Here is a 16,696-nt window from a genome sequence, read left to right as displayed (position 1 = left end):
GGAGGGTGGAGAGGAGAAAAAAAAAAAAAGCGACTGACAGAGAGAAAGAGAAAAATGACATGCAAATGAGAACAGAGTGAGCGAGAGAGAGAGAGAGAGAGAGAAAACAAGATGAACAAACTAAAGCACTCATAGGCCTTGACTGTCTTTCATTTCACTCTCTATTTTAGCCTAAAAACAGAGCGAGAGAGGCAGAGAGAGAGGAGTGCGATACACAAGAAGGAGCAAAACACATTCATGTGTGCATGAATGTGGGCGGGGGGGGGGGGTCACTTGCACTAACGGCACTAGCTGCGTCCTTGACATACTGACATCAGGCTACTGTCATGTGACACTCTGTCATTGGCCACCTGGCAGATCCTCCGCCTTCTCACGACCTCATCCTCCAGTGACCCGAGGCACAGAACCGGGCCCCCGCCTGGTTCCTCCCCCCTGCCACCCACCCCCTGCTGGGGGAAGGTCAAACGGGTCACTCTGTCCTCATCTGTAATCCACTGCCATTTGTCGGCAGCCGGGGCCGGAGGAGGCAGCCTCGCTACGACTGGAGAATGCCCAATTAGGCAGCTGTCACACAAAGCAGGGGTACAGCAGTAAGAAAGTGTGTGTGCATGCGTGCGTGCTTGTGCGCGTGTGTGTGTGTGCGTGCGTGTGTGTGACTGAGTGGGGGGTGGGAGGTGCAGAGAGAAAAAAAAAAAACCCTTCTGTCTACTAAAAGGACAAGCAGCTGTGGGTGCCAATTACAGCGATATGTTAACCATTTCCACCCAGAAGGGGAGGGAGAGAACGGAGTGCCAAATTTGCTCTTACTTTATCTGGCCCATAATAAAATCTCTCTGTTCACAAGCAGTGTCATGCTCAACTGACGAGCCAAGCTCAAGTTGTCGTGCTGAGACCTGTATCACACCAGTAAGGCAACCCCATAGATCTCTCGCTGTCGCTCCCTTCTTAGATAATCGCATGCGGACACCAGGCGCCAGGCAGGCATGCCGTTGGTGTCCGGAGTGTAGCCCCGGAAAGCCGCTGACGACGCACCAAGGGCAGGCATCCTCCGAAAGGAATGTGCTCACCTTCCTCTACATTTTTCCATGCCTTTACCATAAGCCTCGGGTTTTTCTCCTCGCTCTGTCTCAGACGCCCCCCCCCCCCCCCCCCACCACCATCCCATAGTGCTTCCCATGGCCCCGAAAAAAGAAGGAAAGTATAGTTATGGAATATTACAAGTTTAATCAGAGATAAATGAAACTGCTGGAAGGGAGAGGGAGCTGAATCCAGCCTGAATAATCTCTCCATTCTTAATTAAAAGACTGAAGAAATGCCAGCACATTAAAAGAAGAGGGTGCCTGGGTCCCCTGCCTTTTCCCTAGATGGGAGAGAAGTTAATAAGACAGTTGAGTCTCTGTAGTCATCAGAGCCAAAACTGGGAGCACGGAAGAACAGAGAGTTTTCAAGGATGTGACCAGGCTCTGACAGAACACGGCTGAAGGCAAGTTAGATAAAGGAACTCTCTGTGCGACTTAAAATTGAAACTACTACTTTAATTCGAAATCAAAGAAAACAAACAGGTTTGCCTGATAACCTGCAATGAGCAGCGTGTGGTGGCCGCATAAATCGCACAGCTGAAACTCCCTGCTGAAGTTTGCATTTCATCATCAAACAATTAACTGCGGAACATTTATAAGCAGAGAGCATCTGTCTGATCTAGAACATCTCCCCAGTCCTCCCAAGTGCTTCAGGCAAGCAGAGGAGGAAATGCCCTCTTGTAGGCAGTGTGGTCTCCTAGTGCATACTCGTCAGCATCTACGGTTTCACTGGTGTTTCTGTGCCATCTCAAAACGGCCTGCGTAAGGCATATCACATCAACAACACAATCCGACTGGGGCTACTAAATATTTGCCATGCCATGAGTCTTAAGATTGGTCTAGTTTCCAGGAAATTCAGAAAGTTTGCTAGTTTGTTTTCGCTAGCGAGATTCAAACGTGTTGACTTTCGAACGCGTTGACTTCTTCAGCCGTAGAGGCCAAGTGAATGATACACAGGAGGACAATTCTGCTGAATCAACAATGATATGCCCATATATCTGCTGAATTTCAAAGCAGATTCCTTGCAAAATCATAGAAATGTGTGTTATAGAGGTGCTATATACACAGTAAACGATATTTTTCACATGGGAAGAGGAAGAGGCAGGGTTGACTAACAGATTCTAACCCACAGCAGGAAAAGGAGCACACGATGAGGAAATGGTGGAACATACTGTGAACGCAACGACTTCAGAAACAGACAAACACATATGAAGGCACTACAACACACATAAAAATGGTATCGCCATTAAACTAAGGTGAAGCCAGCAAAGCGCGCCCTTTGTGTTCCCTGTTCTGACCTCTTGACCTATCCAGATGGCAGCAAACATACAGCGTACCATATTCAACACATTCCACTGGGGCCACTGTTGATATGATTCAGCTAGCCATGTTAGCTAGCGAATAGTAGCCCCGCCCAGTACTGAGGCTGCCCCCCCGCCCCTTCACCACGTGCTCCAGGCCTGCTCTTCATGCCGTGACCTGCCCTGCTCAACAAGCGCTGACTGCGCACTCTCGCACGCTTCCACTTAAATAACAATAAGCACTTTTGAAGGACTTGAAAAAGACAAAAGTAATGAACATGGTCCTGGGATGAGGCAACACGCCTACCCACCACATGCGGCCTGGCTGGGCGTGCCCTGTCAGTGGTGGGCAGGGTTCTCTCTGACCGGCGCTAATGAACAGAAATGAGGCAGGATTAGGAAGTTAATGGGGGGAGAGTGAGGCATAAGGCTTGAAGCTAAACGAGTCAGCAACCCTTAGAGGGCCCGTCTCTTTAAGCTGTGTTCACGCTCCCTGCCATCAGGCCTGCACTCTCGTTCCGCCTCCGTCACCAGTGAGTGTGTATACACACACACACACACACACACACACACACACACGCACACAAAATAAGCTGCGACGCAGGCATTCCGCAGCGCCGAGGTCAAATGTTCGGATTGGCCCCGTAGTTTACACACCTCCGTAGTTTACTCACCTCCGTAGTTTACTCGCCCACAAAAACTACCAGTAAAGATGTCTGAAAGTATCTGAGGAGTATAAACTCCGAGCTAGGCCCGCGTGAAGGCAGGGACGTGGAGCGTCCGCCAGGGAACATCACGTCTCAGACTGTCCTCACATGGCAGGGATGAAGGCAAACGACTGAGCAAATGAGTCACTGGCAGCGCTTAGCCAGTGCAAAGTGAACTCCTGTTTGCCCAGAGCACACAGGGAGAGATGACTTGTACAGCAACGCCATCCTCCCCTCCCCTCCCCCATTGTGTTCCACACACACACACACACACATTCTGCGCCTTTCTCTCGCTTTCTCTCTGATAGTTGAATGTCAGGGGGTGAGCGTGTGTGACCTTGAGTCGCGTCAGAGACGCAGTGAGGTTAGCGCTGCCTGCAGTCGCCCTTGAACAGCATCTGCAAGAAAAGAAAAAAAAACCCTCACACTTTCCTGATGGATGTCTCGAATGTTCTGCTTTTCTCCAACGGCTGCATGGATTATCAGATCTGTGATGGAACATTTCAGTGAGGCTGTGGATGTTTAACCCTAAGCCTTGTCCGAGTCAAACGGCTATCCAGCCATCTGGCCAAAAATAAAATATAGAACTGGGAGATATTTGCCAGACAAAGAAGGAAGATTAAATACAAAAAAAAAACAAAAAACCCAACAACACAACAAGATTTGATACAGCAGAGAGATGAAACCAATCCAATGTGAGACACAAATTAGTACGTGCAGTATTACGTTAACACTTCGTGAAGTGACACCCAAGACGATGGGGGGGGGGGGATTTTTCTGGGAGACCATTTACGACAGAACATTCATGACGTGAATGACGACAAGTTCTCCGAGGTGCAGGGCCGCCTTCCGAGGAAACGGAGCTGGTGCTCCTGGCGAATGAAACTCTAGACTGCTCCGCCGACTGGCAACCAGCTGCTCTTGTCCTGCACGCCGGAGGGCCTGCTACCTTCTCCCTCCTCACCCCACCCGTGGCAAAATCATGGAGGAACTCAGCGTTGTTCGTCATCCCGTTCTGGTATGGGGCAAGAACAAGCTGCCAGGAACCTCAGCTACAAATACTACGCCTTCGGGTTGGCTACGTTTACAGCACCCCATGGGATGCTTGGACATTATTCCCTGGAATAACTGAAAGCAAGGAGTACACAGGTTTGTCAAAATGTAGCAGGATAGGCAGCTGCAAAAAAAGACACCAAATTCTTCGGCTTGTTAACTCTGCGAACTGGCTCTTGGGATAAAAATACGGCTTACATGGTGAAAACTGGCAATTTTTTCCCCCTGAAGATCCATAAACGAAAACCTTTCACTCATCCAAATGAACAAAAAGAATCCGCTATCAAGCAGATCTGTCTTTTTTTTTGGATGCCCACTGATATACACTTTTTAAATATTTATATGGAACTGCACTGAATGACTGCTAGTGTCTTGATAAAAACTAGAGTGATGAGGTGAACCTGGACTGAGGAGCCAAGTTTGAATAGCTTCATAAAAGAAGACCATGGCAAGTGACCTCCAAGCTTTTCAAAGGCAACTCAATCAAGGGCCTTTAACTTGTGAAAGGGTGGATAATTACCTCACATTCTTACAACCATTCAATGGGGTTGCACTGAAGTGACCTTTGTGTAAGTAAAAAAGGAATTCATGACCTATAATAAATATGATACCAGGACCAAGTCCTGTTAAAGTTCAGTGAAGGCAGTTTAGATGTCAGAGACAGAGCCTTTATTGTTTAACACCATTTTAAAAAAAAAGCTCCCAGGAGCACCTTCCTTCAGAAAACAACTGACACTATTCGCCAAAACAGCTCAAACCCAAATGTTTATTCTCCATTTCACATTGAAATTCATTTTTATGTTCACGTTATAAAGTTTAATATGTATTACACTCGTGGATTGGAATATCACATCACAGGAGACCAAATGTCACCATCACAGTACAAGAAATGGAATGAAATATGCTAATCGTAAACATGTGTGATCAATTTTCATTGGGACTCTTTATATAGCTGTTTACAGTTACATGCTTACTTTTGAAAAACAACAACATTAAGTTTGCTTTCAGTGTCCCTAGTTCTTATCTATGAAAGAAAATATAACATAGAATTAGCACATCTTTAATCTCTCCTTACAATGTACTTTTTATTTTTTTTGTTAAATATCCTGGAAAGTTGTTCATTTATAGCACAGCATACACAGCCCCACATACTGAAGCGAAGCCAAACTCTTCAAACTTAGTTGCCAAGGCTTATTAAGTCTTGTTTTGTTGAAGAGAAAATAGGTCAGATCCTGTTTCTTTTTTATCAAACAAAAGAAAAGTTCCAGAGAGTTTTATCACACAACTCTAAGGGGCCCACCTTCATTAACCCCAGTGAAAAGAGATCAAGCACTCATATGGCCAGATGCGTTTTCGAACCCTTATCAGGCAGACTGTATGTGAGACAGACACATCTTAATTAAATAGTGCTTCTAGCCAAGGACTGTGGCGACCACACTCTTTCGCCCGCTTCACCCAATCAGCACGGAGATAATTGAAGCAACTAATGGCGGAGGATTCTTTCTGACTATGAAAATCCCTCGCCTTTTTTAATGACATATTGTGCCACACAGCGTCTAAGAGAAGTGTTTTTCCTCAGTGACTGTAGGAATCAAAAATTTGGGAACAGTCTGGACTATGTCAGTCATGACAGGGTCCTGTGCTCTGTCTTTCTATGTCTGTTTAGGAGACAGTAGTAACTCGTTAGTCTGAACAAACACAGCAGTCAATCATTTGGTCTTGTCTGGTTTCTGTGAACCTGTATTTTTACATTTGCTAAATTCTCTTTTTATTCCCCTCTCTGTGGGAAACCAATTCTCCTTTAAGCAGAGGCCAGTTTATAATCTGGGGGCATTAATACAGCAGGATACAAATGCCACTCCCCCAGTGTCTTGGACTGGTGTAAACAGACAGTGCATATAAAAATAGCCTTTTTGTGAACTGGAAAATGTTCTTGTGTTGGACTGCAGTGTGTTCTCACTGCCTCTCCTGCATACCTTCCTGCTTGCGAACTGCTGCTCCAACCCTGCCCTGACCTTCAGCACTGGGAGGCAAACAAGGCTGACCCACTGCTAAACTTTTCCCCGCCTGGATGATAAGCGCCTGTTTAATTATATTCATCTACATGGATCTGACATTGTTCGGGGATGAAGTCAGAGGAGCGCAAGGTTACCGCGTGCTGAAAGGGAAGAGAATTTTAAAAGCCACCCGCTGCAGTACTTTGCAGCCAGCAACTATATTTTCTGCTTTGTTCCATGAGCCACAGAGGACTGCATCACTATCTGTTAGCGTGGAGGGCACACAAAGGATCTTTGCATATTAGTGGCCCGTCGATCGTGATTATAATGGGGGGGGGGGATCACTCAAAATCTAAACAACGATATTTTCTCTTCTTTGTTTTAAGCCCACCACCAACAAACCACAAGACATGGAATAGATAGTTTCCCAAATACTATTTATTTTTCTGTGAATGCGATGCAAGCCAGGTTTCAGCATTCCCCCACCAGATATTGCACGTCAGCAAGATATTCATGTCTCCATGTCATTTGCCAAGTGAGCACAACCAAGTGACCCAGCTCGGCTACTCTGCTATGACTAATTACATTAAAAGAAAGACCATCACAGCTTCTTCATTATTTCAATGGAAAGCAGCCATGTCTGCATGTGTGCGGAGGGCACTGTGGTTTTCATGACAGCAGTGGGTCCCATCACTCACATGCATGCCAATTCTCTCTGATAGATAGGTTTACATGTGTGCGCCCGCGTGCGCATGCGTGCCCCTCGTAGGCGGAACGTGCAGGACCGCTATAAAACATCTTCTAACGGCTGTGCCCAGCACTGTTCCAGTCTTCATCACATTTACGGGCAACCTGGATGTTTTATCACCTTCATCTCTCCTTGCTAGCTCCACCTAACCCACACAAAGCACGTAAGCGGATAGACGCAAACACTAATTAGATCATTGCCCTTATTTACGGCATTCAAATGTTTTCAGGTCAGCTCTAATCTCATCCTAATCAGTAAGGTCAATCCACAAAAAAGGGCAGATGGTTTAGAAAAAGAGAATAATGGGGGGGAGGGGGGGAGGGGCAGGCACTTCTGTCAGATGTCTGGCTAGAGCGTCAACCACTAACCGCTAAACAGCGTTATGTAAGCAGCACAATGGCACAGAAAGTTGGTACAGAAAGAAGCGTTCAGCCGCTGTGGATAAACAGCCGATTCGCTGAACCATGTTTGAAATGGTGTCACTGCAGCTGACTGGAGTTTTAGCTCAGTTCACGAAGGGTTGCACGCCATTCGGCATCTCACGGCTGACAAGTTCAAAAAGGTTGTTTCAGACCATTTAAATTCTCCTCAGCTTGACATTGGCATCGTGAAATGAGATAAACTTGTCTCCAAGGCTTCGGGGGGAATTTACCAGCTGAATTCAAGGTGACGGCTTCATCACCCCTCATATCTTATGCAACACATTCTTTGTCAGGGAAAGCATATTTGGCTAAAAGCTGCCACTCGAAACTTTACCTAAAAAGAAGTAGTAGTGCTATAATCCTCCTCCTACAAAAAGGCACCTACTATCATGTCAAGCGAATATGATTCACTCTGCTATCGGCAGGCTCTAGCAATCAGACGAGTGCCACACATTTTGTGCCCCTTTGGCCCAGATGATTTTCACAGAGCGTAGCAGTTCTGGGTCCGTGTTCCACTTCCATTATGCTGATGCTTCAAATGAACGCTGTACTCGGCAGTGAGCCTACAAGCTCCATGCTGAGCCTCTACCCTTCAAGCAAACAGAGTTAAATTTGTACACTCCATTAGAAGCCTTCTGACCTTCTCCATGCCGAGGTTAAGAGAAGACTTCACCCCATAATCTCAGCGGGCAAGTCTTCAGGGAGATATTTTAAGGGGACATATTATTTAAAAATAAATAAATAAAAATAAACAAACAAAACAACCCAAATCAGTTTTCTAGTGCTTGTGCACATACTGGACTGACTACCAACCCAAAAACAGTTAAATAAGTCACTTTATGGGCTACCTAGGTGAGAAATCATGGGATTCAACAAGTCATTCAGATTTGACTCCCCTTCCTATGTTAGGCACAGGTCCATTAGAATTATGCTCCCTCCCCCATATTTCCACCCAGGGCTTGAGAATTACCTTTGCGACGGTCCCCACATGCACCAGACCCAGTAGCATTACATCGAACCTAAAAGCTAAGCATGGGAACTGCTCTGTTGTTGGCTGCACAACCCAGCACAAAACACTATATCTGCCCCCAGCCTCTGAGGACAGAAGAGCTGAGTGGATAAAGTTTATTTTTGATTGCAATGTCCCAGCTACAGTCGGCAAAAACCTCTACGTGTGTGCTAACTACTTTGAGTCTGACTGGTTTTCCAACCTGGGTCAGTGCAGGACTGGTAATGAAACTTTTACTAAAAGAGGGACTGTCTGTGGCAACTGACTGTACGTGGCAAACTGCATACAAGGCAAATGTAAGTATTTTAAAAACATCTATTTATTCTGTGTTTCTCTTTTGCCATTTAGCATTAGCCAACATTAGCTGAGGTAACACATACTAGATGTAATTTTCAAAAGTTGTTGCCATTACTTGCTGCGGGATAACGTTAACAATGTTAACACAATAACTTTAATGCTATTTAGTTTGTTAGTTTAATTTAAAAGGAACATCTCGTCATCAATACAAGGACAACGTGAAAATTAACTGAGAGAATAGGTGTAGATATTGAGTCGCTAGCAGTGGGTTTCCATGACACCGCCACCACAGCCAGCAAGACCATATGACCTTAGGCAAAGTACAAATATACTAAAAGAAATATCAAACTCAAACATCCTGTTGTATAATCGATTCTCAAACTTGTTCGGGGTCTGACTCTGGTTCAAACATATATGGTCGCACTGATGTGTCTCTTGGGCAGCCATGTTTCTCCCAGGCTCTGCGTTCAACAGTTGCCATGGCAGCACAAAGATGTACTCACAGTGACACACTGCATGGTGGGGTGAGCGGTGGCTCATCATTTAATGGAACGGCCACTCAAAGCGGCCCTCCTGAACAGGTTAGTTTGGACAAGGTAAGATAGGTACTGTGGTTTTTGAGCTTGGCGATATTTTGAACAGAGCACATCATAGGCATTTCATTTAGACCCAAGGCAATGTGACAATTTGTGGGAAAATGGGAATAATATGTTACCTTTATAAATAAGGTTTTGCTGTGTGCTAAATAACAAGCAGCTAATTAATGAAACACTGATAATTCATTTAAAGCAGCCAGCATGGACACTTTCCAAATGTGCTCGTGTTTTCTACAAGGCTGCAAGTAGAAAGCTCAAAGCTTTGTGGATAGGTATTTTTCCATGCCTTCTCCCAATTCAGAAGGTGCCATGTTCATAATTATCCCACATTGCTGACTTACAGAAGATATTGGGCCTATTTGTTCTGGCAAAAACATGTTAAACCCAGCTTGACCTCGATGTGACTCCCATGCTGGATAACAACCTTGAACCAGTGGCGACACTCTCCAAAGGCGCAGAGCCCTTTATCCACTCAACAGAGCCATCTGGATCAGGTTTCAGGGACCATTGCTGGAGATGCCCACTAAAAATACACCAGTGAACATGGAAGAGCTGGCCCAAGAGTGGTCTGGAAGATCATTATCTCAGCTTGGAGGAAAACAATGTGCTCTTCAGGATCAGGCTGGACGCCTGTAATTTAACCAGCACATAAACAGGTCCATCATGACATAACCACTACAGGATAGGGACACACAGTCTAGTAGTATTGTACGCTCTTTTAACAGGAGCAGAGAAGTGCAATATGGCACGAGACGATTGGCTTATCAAACAGTTTAAACAGCTGCAGCCATTTGATAAATCTAAAGTGACATCTAAAAGGCCAATGAAAACCATAAAAACCAAAACAGGTTTACAAAAGACTCCAAGACTAAAGGCACCACCTTTCTCAGAAGGCCAAGCATTAGCATATCAAAGTGCCATGTGGAAAGCACAGCACTGTAATATTTACTCAGCTGTCGTTGGGACGTCTGACCCATCCTCCACCATGGACTCCTTCCCCTGTCCCCAAACAGGGAGGGCCAACCCACACGAGAGCAAAACAATGGGCTATGACCTGAACTTTAGAAAGATAGATAGATAAATAATTACATAAATATCCATCCCCTGGGTAACGCCATGGACTACACACCCACTCATGGTGTGAGGGTGACCACTGTTGCTCAGCAACAGATTAGCCTAGCCTAACTCTTAAGTGCAGTGATTCATGGAGCAACACTTGCACCCTCTCAAATCATGAGCGAAGGAGTTCCCACACATTAATACCAATGCAGCTCTTGACGGCAAGCAGCCTTCGACTGTTCAAACCATCCATGAATCTGTTGTCCTGCTGAAAAGACTCTTTCTATGGCTTCTAAAGGATCCTAGCAAATCTCTTACTGCTCAGGTAAAGATATGATTCTTCTGTGTCTATATTTAAGAGAGCTGATACAGGATGAGCATTCAGCTGTGACATCCTGCTGAAGACGACCATATAAACAAAGTACATTCTTTGAAATGCCTTGTTAAACACCTCTTTCCCAAGTTTTTGGCCAAAAATTGGACTCATCTTATGAAAATCATACAGGTCAGCAGTAAAATAGAGCCATAGACATGTACCCCTGCTCAGAGTTTAAGCAGAAATGAGGGTCTGAAATAACATGACTTCTAGGGGTGTGTTCAGACTTAGTAGCTTTGGTTCAACTGAAATGAACCCTGGTGCAATTGCTCCGTTCATTACAGTAAATATGAATGCTTCCTTTCGAACTTTGGTGCGCATCAAATAAGTGGACCAAGACCACCTGAGCAAGTGAATCTTGGTAGATTTCTAACAAATTCTGATGCAGTTCATTTGAAGTATGAACCCAGACAAACCAAAGGTAACAAAACGAACCAAACACAGAAGGCTAAACGGTTTGCAAAAGGACAGAATACACTGAAAAAATGTAAATGTTTTCCATTACAGTTCAGTACAGGCATTAGACATGTACAAGGTCTTCTCTTTGTAGCGTACCATCATTGGTATGTGCAGCAGAGGAATTTCTGGTGCTGATTTGACTCCTTTATCCATTTTACCCTGCCTAGCTGTGTTTCCAGAAGGTAAAAATATCACCAAGTATGCACAACCCCCATAAGTGAATTAAGACCATAGACTATCATACGTGTCACTTTTTAAAAAAACTTATTTTGGTTCGATTGTAAGTTTGTGTGTGTGAACACTAAGCAAACCATGACTAAAATGTAACAAAGGAACCTTTTTGTTGCTTGGGCCAGACAAAGGGAACTGAACCATGTGAAGTATAAACACATCCTAAGATCCCCCAAACAGGACACAAGCAGGATTTAAATACAGTTAGTATAATCTATAATCTTGCTTCACCATATGTTCTAAATGAATGGACTCAGTTTAATTAACCCCTATAGGATCAAGTAACACACGCATAGTAAGCGATACCAGCATAACTGCTGCACAGTTCACTGAATTACATAGAAATAAAATGTCCAACATTTAAAAAAACCTCCCAAATGTTTCTCCATAATTTCACAGTGGGAGTTGATGTATGTACAATTGCATTAATGGAAGTAATGGAATCATGGAATGGAAGCCTTTGGAATCTAGGCATCAATCAGAATCAATGTTCTGTTTGCATTTTGTCTCCTTGCCAATATGATAATAATGAACAGAAATTAGTACCATTCCATGCCACAACCCCGTAGACATCAACACATTGCAATGTCTCAGAGAATGAACACTGTACTGAAAATATAGTAGAGAAATATGGTGTCATGTTCCCAGTACATGTACTAATTCATGCTCCAACCTTGTTACATGTTCAGGAAAACAGCTGTTTCAATATGGCAGTAAATCCATAACCCTCTTTTACCTTCCTCAACAAATGCCCCTGTGTACCGTTTCACTCTCTATCTCTCACCATATATCAATCTTCTCAGTCATTCATAAATTCTGGAAAAAAAAATCCCCTTTTAGTTAATTGCTGAGCAAATTTAATTTCTAAAGAGGTCCTCCGAAGAGCAAGAGGTAATGAAGTTGGGATGCCTTGTCTGTCCGCATCACTGCCCCACCCTGTTTCACGGAGGCCAAAGACAAATGCCCGCACGGTGTCAGTCGCACGATTATGTAATAGTGAAGTGCTCTGCGGCTCCGGCTTATTGTAGGCCACACAGTGCCCTTCTGTGAGCTATGAAGACTCCAGAAAAGACAGGCAGCTAGGAAGTTGTGAAGGACAATCTCTCTCTCCCCCGACCCCACCCCCACTCCATTCCCTAAAAGGGACAGCACTCCAGCGGCCTTGAACTCAGACATCTCTGCTCGATGAGGGGACGTGGGGTAGGTCGGATATGGGGTTAGGGGTAGGAGGTATGACATTCATCAATCCGTCGGGCCTTAGATACAGACGGGCCCATAACCTTCAAAAGTCTGTGTATGGGTGTAGGATGACTGGCATTCAGCTGAGCCTCCTCCCTCAGTGGGCTTTGCCCAATATAACTGCGGGGTAGTTAAATTAAGGTGCCGTTGAATAACAGCCCTAAGTCCACTTTAACCATCACCCCTAGCATGTCCTCCCGAGCCTGCAATTATGCTGAGCCTGCTGCATCGGGAACCACCGCGGCCTCTCTTTCAGTGGCCATTAGAGATACTCAGAGAAGCTGGGCCAAGAGCAGGCATTCAGTCTGCCCGAAACAGCCAGGCACCAATCCATCAGCCAGCTCCCTGTTAAATCCCTAGAACTCGTCAATCATGGATCTCTATTAAAGACAACCAGGCTAGAAATAGTCCAGAAACAGTGAAGCATCATAAAGCCACTTTTAAATTCACCAAACTGCTGATATCTTGAAAGACCTGAATGACTGAACTGTTCATAACAGCCATACTGAGCTCTGTCTTATCTCTTTAAGCATGCCGTCATTGTTACTGGTGGAACACAAGCGAAGACGTGTAGTGGACAATAACGTAACAGCTCATTCTTGAAAAGGAACATGAGACATACACTGCGAACCTACTCATACAGATAGCACTCTTTTTTATCATGGCCATATGGCTTTCAATAATCTCTAACCTGTTAGTAGATCCCAACAAACTAAGATGCTTTGGGGCCATCCACACCTCTCTCTTCACCCAAGATGCACCTCTACCTAAAGCGGTAACTCAGTATGAAACAGCCCATTTTGAAAATGCAATTTTCTGAAACCTCCACCTTCCTGACTCCCACGCCAGCCACCACCTCCTCGGTGGAGGTGTTGCATGTGGTCTCACATGCGCAGGACGGTGGTACGCACGTGCCCCGTAAACTACGTGCATAATACCAGTCCACTCTATAAAAATGTCACCAATGCACCTCGCTCGCCCTGGGCTGACATTTCTATTCCACAGATGGAAAAATCATTCCTGTGTGGCACTGTTGACAGATGATCTGGCACCCGGAGACATGATTTAAGATCCTTCTTTTCCTTTTGCCCTCTACTTTTGTTTATGCCATTAGTTTAATACAGGACTCTTTGCTTGCATTTGTCTTTTTTTCCTTGCACTCCCCCCCCCCCCCCCCCCCCCCCGTTATCCTCCCCGTCGCAAGCCACAGCGTGAGCCAATTAAAGAGGTACTGTAAATGTCTTCTTTTTTAAAGATGCTGCAGTGCTGAGATCTTGGCCGGCATGCTCACACTGAACTGTGGAGTTTACAAGGCCATGTCCAGGTGTCTTTGGAGCAAACCATTGCTTGTGTTGGGCCCTCTCCACTTGATTGATCTGACCTCCATCTCAGTGTGGCTCTGCTGTGTTGCTTTTTTTCCCCTTCTTCTTCCCAAACTATGAATAATGCAGCTCTGTCTCCATTACGGTCAATCAATTATGGGTCATGATTGAGGGACGTGATGACCTTATGTCCAGTAGATGAGTATTAGCTTGTGAGCACTGAACCACAACATGCTCACTCATAGGGAATCTCTCTCACACACACACATACTAAAAACCATACTCCACTGGAGTGTCCCTTTTTGTTTACTGCTTTGTCGTTCTTTGTTGCACTCATACAACAGCATTTCTAATTCACTCTCAGTTAATTGCATTCAGCATGAAGGTCAAAGTCCCATCACATGAGCCCTGTAATTCAAGTGATAAACTGGCACGGTAATTTCACTGAACAAACACAGAGCAAGAGTTCACAAACCTGTATTTTGTACTCAAACTGTCCACCCCTGGGGTCGTCTCAAAGCAGTGCAACAGCAACTGAAACATCTATACTTGAAAAGTGCATTTATCAGGGAGTTCAGTCTTACGCAACACAATTGAAGCTTTCATTTGGTTTCTATTCAGGCTTGCCGACAACCAGAAGACGTTTGAAGAAGGAGTAGTGCAAAGCTCAGAGGACAAATATCACAAAGCACTAGAAATGAAAGCTTCAGCATATTCCAAACCAGCACTCCAAATTCTATTTGTGTGTAGGGGCAAGTTTGTTTGCAATACAGCAAGCTTTTCCCAACATAGTTTAAACACTGTAAAATACAGGGCTGAAGTAAAGATACCAGCTACCATGCAGCTACCATCACAACCGTTCCGATTTGGTAAAATACAGAAAGTGGATCCGTATTTGCACAAATTGCTAAGATAACCCAAAACATACACACACACAAAAAAAATCTCTCAAATGTTTTTACTGTGCACAATGCTCATAACTAATTGTATATATGAATGCCTCTTCTCCAAAACTTCAGAGTACCGTTTACAAACTCCATTTACAAACCTAGAAACTAAAAAAAAAGGTTTTCCTTTTTTCTGTTGTTGATGTCTATACTACCTGTTACTTTGTTCATGTTTACATGTCACAGTATAAATACACAATATATAATTACTAATAATGTCTTGATAGTCCTCCAAAGATGAGGGGTGTTTGCATGCCAAAAAACAAACAAACAAAAACCTACATACTAATAGGTTTGTGACCCCTTAGCCTGTAGCCTCTGACCTTTTGACATTTACGACTACTCTCCACGGATCCATACTGACTGGAAGCGTAAAGAACTTAATAAAGTCTCAGTGCCAAAATCTATACTCCCAGTTATCACTGACTCCAAGCAGCATGGTGTTCAACAGTTAACAAACTATATGCTTATCTTACATAAGGAAAATGATAAGAAATACTTTATTAGGTTTTTTACTTACTAAAAAAACATTTAAGATGTCCTCCTGGGGAATACACAGCTCACACCATAGGCGAATAAAGGACTTCAACCTGAATATTTAGTTTCATATGTGGCAAGTGCCAAACACTGCAATCTATAGGTAAAAATATTCCAGAGTTCAAGATGTACGAGCATCCGTCACGATCAAGAAGGCTATAGGATCCGAGGGAACTGCGTTACTAAGGCTGTTTTGTATATCTACTCAAACGAGCTAGCGCACACACAACAGGGTCCATGATGATCAACAACAATAATATGCGTATTGGTGATGTGCCATGAATGACCGGCAAAGACATAAGATCCCCCTCTATTTTTTGCATGTGTTGTTTTGTGACTAGATCGGATGGTGCGCCCAAATTCTCATTGGCTTAAAGGGGTCTTTGCACTTGTCATTAATACTGTCTGCCGTTCGTAATTTCCATGTCACCTGGGCGACTGTAGCCTATTCGCGAAACAAAATATTCACCCTCGACTGAGCAGATTTGTATGTACACTATATGTGTACTCGTATACACAGGCTATGTATGCGAGAAAACACAGGCTATAGTGGAAAACCGACGCTTGGGCACAATGAGACAAATGGAAACGTCGGCCACCTCGACATCCTCGCATTGTGTGACATTTGCTCGTTTTGCTTATTTTATGCGCAGATGTTCAAACGTAGTCATTTGCACCCCACATTTAACGCAACAATGCAGGCTGGCGCATTCGATTCGAGGTTCGGTTCGTGTAGGCAATACATCGTGCATTGTTTTTAAACACCTAATGTTACGGATTAAGATTACAGGTTTACCCTCAGTTCCGCACGTACCTGTTCAAATGGATTTAGACAAGATTCCTTTGAGAATTACGTTGCGTTTTCGGAAACGCGCGACAGCCTTCGACAGCATGTTCAGCTTTCTTCCTATTGCGGGCGACGCCAAATTCGCCGGGCTTTCGGTTTTGAAGGGCCGACAGCGCCTTTTCCCTACACGAACGACGCGGTTTTCTAACGCTTTCTGCCGGAGTCCTGCAGTCGATTGACTTGAATTGTTTATTGAAGGTATCCCCGGCACTCTGCAATGCCATGTATACTCCTCCTATACCCAGCATGGGCGCCAGTCTTAAAGCTACAGTACGTCTAATTCTCCTACCAACCCAATGATATAATTAGGTAGACCTATATTAAGTTCCTGTATGATTACATGTAAGCGGCACAGGGGAGTTTCACCTCTTCTGGCGCATACCTGGTCATTACGTGTTAAGATTCCGAAGGGGTTTCATTTCAGCTACTGTTAAAAATAGACATAAAAGTCTGCACACACAGACCGAATA

At 44.5% G+C, this 16,696-nt stretch overlaps 1 protein-coding gene across 2 annotated transcripts in view; it reads right to left on the bottom strand.

Moving 5' to 3' along the window:
• Positions 1–16,427, bottom strand: part of nrip1a (nuclear receptor interacting protein 1a) — a 30,341-nt gene extending 13,914 nt beyond the window's left edge. The window contains exons 1-2 of one of the 2 annotated variants that reach the window (XM_027024335.2): positions 16,194–16,427; positions 3,425–3,485 (exon numbers count right to left, since the gene is read on the bottom strand). The gene's annotated coding sequence lies outside the window, so the exon portion shown is untranslated. The remainder of the gene's footprint in view (positions 1–3,424; positions 3,486–16,193) is intronic. The other variant, XM_027024336.2, reaches the window with a different exon arrangement.
• Positions 16,428–16,696: the final 269 nt, after the last annotated feature.

This window comes from Electrophorus electricus, chromosome 15 (assembly GCF_013358815.1).
Source record: "Electrophorus electricus isolate fEleEle1 chromosome 15, fEleEle1.pri, whole genome shotgun sequence".
Lineage (NCBI taxonomy): Eukaryota > Metazoa > Chordata > Actinopteri > Gymnotiformes > Gymnotidae > Electrophorus > Electrophorus electricus.
Note: the sequence above shows the minus strand (reverse complement) of the source record. Positions and strands in the feature narration are given on the sequence as shown.